The following is a 5,044-nucleotide window of genomic DNA, read 5'->3' on the forward strand; positions in this document are numbered from 1 at the left end:
AACTTCAGCCTGATATCAGCCTGGGAAGTTTTTCTTAACCCAGAAAGTCTTTAAATACACCCATTAAACACTGTGTGAAAATATCAGCAATAGAAAATACAAAGTGATGCAAATTTTGAAATAATATTAAGACCATTTTTAATTTAAGACTGATTGTTTCAGGATCTATTGAAAGGCTTAGGAGCTCCATGTCATAACCCAAAAATTTAACAGAAAAAGCCAAAAGTACTCAAAAGCACATTCAAGGGTAAAAGGAGTTTGCATGTTATGAGTGGTGATAAAACACTGACCTTGGAGAACCCATTCAAGGTATCATGCAGAAATATGAAAGAGGGTTGAAGACAAGATGGCTGTATTTTCATGATGAAGTCAATGATATAAACTCCCAAGATAGACTGATGCTCCTAAAGTGAAAAGAAATTAAACAAAAAGCCAAAAAAGCATCAATAAAAAACCTCACATCCAAACCAGCAAACAAACCAACCAATCTGAAAGGATCGGAAATACTCAGATGACACTGAAACAATGAAACAGGCAACAGGTACAACTTATTTTTTGCTCTGTCTAGCAGTTCTGTCTAGAATTTAGGTGTATATTCCCTCTGACCTTAAGTGGTGCTGTGCCCCTAAAAGGCCTAATCCCTCTTTTGTGTGCATGTGGAGAGGGTTGTTACAGATGAAGTGTCTGGAAGAACCCCACGATGTGTTTCTGCCAACCAGACTGGTGTTTTCAGGGTATGACACTGATCTGTTTCTTTCAGATTTGAGGCAATATTAATTCATAAAATGTTTTTTTCATTATTCTTTTCATAGAAAAGAAGAAAATATTTTTAAAATATATTGATCAGAATTCTACTTAAATGAGATAACTGACATCCTTAACTCTATTTTCTTATCCTATGCCTTGCCACACTCAATTTTTTGCTGAAGAAATAAATTCATCAACTTCTCTCATGCAAATTTTCTGCTCTATGTGATTTTCTGCCTTTGTCATCTTGAATTTGATTCTTAGCATTTGACCTAGGGCAGCTGGAACAATAGCTTTAAAATCATTCTGAAATAGTTCCTGGAAAGGACATGCTGTTGCTGACTGAATCAAAGGAAAATGACTGACCATTAATTAAATCCCTGCACCTGTGACTTTTCTCACTAGACAGTGTAAAAGTATTGGTTACAGTAAATGAGCCTGCAGATTACACTATAGGCTTGTCACTAACACAATTTGCTGGGTTGTTTGTTTGTTTTGGGGTTTTTTTTTGCAGTGTTGGGGAAGAGGGGGATTAAAGATAATTGTGTCTAAAATCACTCATATATATTATAGAAGGATTTATGGCCCACATATTACTACTGCAAAGGCAGTGGACAGTATATGAGATTTTGAACAATGCTGCAACTCCTCACACCCTTCTGCAATTATGTATGGGAAAATTTCATTTTCCACCTCTAGTTATCTAAGTATTGGTTTATGAAAGCTCATGCAATCTGTGACAGGCAATAAGACCACTTTTAGTTTATAAATGAAATTCCTGTATAAGCTAGTGCAAAGCTGGCATAGCATACTATTCTGCAACACAGCTGGGATAGCAATGATTCTCTACAGCAATCTTTTGTTAGCTGCTCTATGATGAAATTATGCTCAAATTGTAAAAATAACAGTGTGGCAGTGTCGATAAAAACAAGCTTCTTTCATCTCTATATCACTCAAAGCAGTTGCTTCCCACTGCATTTAATCACGTCAGGATCTCTCATGAGCTGCACATGAGTCCAAACTATCTCAGAAACACTTTTCTGCGTGTAGGTTGGCATAAATGCAAGTTTCCAGATGTAGAGCCATTTCATATGGAAATGCTCTTTCTAGAAACTTCATTGCTCTCTACAAATTCCTGAGAAGGGGACGTGGAGAGGGAGGTGTTGAACACTTCTACCTGAGATCAAGAGAGTTGACATTATGAAACATTTCTTTACTGATAGGGTGGTCAAATACTGGTTACAGACTTCCTAGAGTGGTAGTTGATGTCCCAAACCTATCAGTGTCTGAGGCATTTGAGCAAGGCCCTTAACAACATACTTCTGGTCAGCCCGAAATTAGTCAAGCAGTTGGACTAGATGATCATTATAACATCACTTCCAAATGAAATATTCTATTCTATTCTATGCTATTCTAATTCTATTCTATTCTATTCTATTCTATTTTCTATTCTATTTTTTTTTGTTAGTCTAATGCATCCTTCAAATGATCGAGTCAAAGCAATTGAGTAGACAACTTAAGTCAGAAACAAGCTAGAGGTAGAAGTGGAGTAAATATTATTTTTCTTAAATAAGAATTGCCAAAGAGAAATATCAGTGTGGAAGCATTGTACAGCTATGCCATTTTAATGCAGATAATATGTCACGTGCAGGAGCAAATTTTGTCCCTCTTCCAGATAACATGAGTTATGAATCTGAAATGGATAAAGGCCATCTTTGGGAAAAAGAGAAATGGCACTTATTGCTGTTATACCTGTTTGGTTCTAATGAAAGATGGTTCCATTTGCCTTGTCAAAATTTCTGATGATATTATGTAGATAAAAATTTGCCTTGCATGTATGTACAAGATTATGTCTCCATTCTAAATTCTTTTTTCCTGCCTTTCTTGATGTCTCCTTCCTTTTTTTGATCGTAATTTTTCTACAAGACACCATCACTTTCTTCTGATTTACAGCAACATGGTTTCAAGAATAATTTCCTCTTTATTTTAATTTTTACAGAATCACAGAATCACAGAATAACTAGGTTGGAAAAGAACTTTGAGATCATCTAGTCCAACCTGCAACCTAAAATTACCTTATCTGTTAAACCATGGCAATTTTTAATGTCTTCTGTCCCATTTATGATAAACCCATCGTCTTGAATAATCAATCCCTATGCCCTTTGTCAGAAAGTGAATTTCCATCTCCTCAGTGATAATTTTAACTTGAAGAATTAATGTCTTCATAGCAAGATGGTCTCTTCCCCTAGAAGTGTTGTAGAGGCAAGTATCACAAAAGAACCACAGGAAATAAGCTCAATGAGTGTGTGAGGATCAGGTTCTCTCTGATGAAATTTAAGAAATATGTTGACTTTTTGAATAATAATATAGGTTCAGAAACCAAACAAGAAGGAAATATTTTCCTTTATTACAACACCTGTAGCAAGTATTATTACAGTTTATTATGACAAATGTTAGTTTCAACAGATGTCTTTTGTCCAAAGTGTTAGCAAATGAATGTCAGAACAGTTGTCAGTCCGTTGCAATTTTTTACTTGAAGATGAAAGGTTGACTTGACTGGTCAAGCTTAATTAGCTCTGAAACAAGGTGTCATGAAAAGTGAAATAGGCACTTTTGTCATCCAGAAGAAAAAAAATGTATTCTTTTTCTTTTCTGGATATATCTCAAATACAGGCCAAAGGAACTTTGGAATAAAGTCTTTCTGGTTGCTTGCTGCAGTGCACTTGACCACAATGTTACCAGATATTTGACACGAGTACCACTAGAAGGCCACAAATTTTGCAAAAATTTCTTTGCAAGGACTGAGACAGAGGACTAAGTGCTTGCTGACTTACTGCCAGTGAAAATTATGAAGGTGTAGTATTTTGATTTTTCCCATCTATAGCATGCAATTTGAATAGAGAAGACTGTGAGGAAGAGTAGAAATGAACGAATCAGAAAGTAAATCTGTATAAATAGGCTAAATATTATCTGAAGCTGTGATGTCTCAGTAGACTTTCTGTTAATAAATATCTAGTTTAGTTTCAAATGCATTGAGTCCCATGGATAAGAGAGATATTACAAGCTTACTTGTACTTGTCATGAAAATATATAAGTACTCAGCTCACCCACTTCAACCAGGCTTCTTTTTTTTTCTTTACTGAGAAGACATTCTGTATACCTCAAAGATAAAGTTGCAAATCAATGGGTAAAATTTATTTTTTGTGAAAACATATCTTAAATTCAAGTGAAAATACGTGGGATTTGCATATATACTCTTCTGTCACACTCCAACAGACTCTGCTATAAACTCCTGTTCAATGTATGTCAGTATGCGATACTGCAAACATAAACTCCAATATGTTTGTGCTTCCTTGTGTCTGGCTTCGTGGTAATGACATTGGCTTCTGCAGCAGTTGTGAATTTTTAATGTAAGTTATATCTTCTTGCAAGATATTAATGTAGCCTATGCAGCTAAAGAGTCATTATACTGCTTATTATTATGTGCATGCTAATGTTGTTTTCTATCAAGTTATAGTTGCTTTTTATTAAACAACAGAGAAAGGTCACTCTAAAGGTTATACCAGCTTTGCTGTGACAGTATTTAAGCTGCAGTGCAAGTTCCCCTGATGTCCTGGAAGACTGTAAAATATATTGTTATATTTTCATCTACTAATTGCTCCTTCAAGTGACCTGGTTGTAGAGAAAGTATCTCAGCTTTTATTACATATACAGACAGATATGTTTCTCTGTATACTGCAGAGAACTGTAAACATGGCATGAATAAAAAAAAGAAAACTGACAAACAGCAAACAAAAAAAGCCCAAACAAAGGCACAGGTTGTCACAGGCAACCTTGGAACTATAAATAGCTCACAACTGCTCGGTTAGAGAAATGCAGTCTTGGGACCTGGGCAAGAAGAAAGAACAAGTTTCTGATGTACATGAAAAATACATAGCAGATTAAGATGTAGCATGGCTTTGCAAGGGTATACATAAACATGCATTATGACTTTAACTGTTTTTATTATTGACAATACATACTTTGCTTTATTTATAAGGCATGTTGGTTTTTTTCATAACAACATTTAGGCTACAAAACTAAGAGATCTGAGTTTCTTGACTACTATGGAAGTTGTGATGAAGAAAAAATTGAATGAGAGGGGATATGGAAGTGATTAACTGAGATGAAGCACCTAGGCATGTAGGGCACAAAATCACTACAGTTTCTTTAATATACAAAAAGACAAGCATAATCTCTAATACTGAGAAAAAAATAGGTAATTAGATAGACTTAGATAAGATACAATTGTTTTTGT

This window comes from Corvus brachyrhynchos, unplaced genomic scaffold, assembly GCF_000691975.1.
Source record: "Corvus brachyrhynchos isolate BGI_N302 unplaced genomic scaffold, ASM69197v1 scaffold83, whole genome shotgun sequence".
Taxonomy (NCBI): Eukaryota; Metazoa; Chordata; class Aves; order Passeriformes; family Corvidae; genus Corvus; species Corvus brachyrhynchos.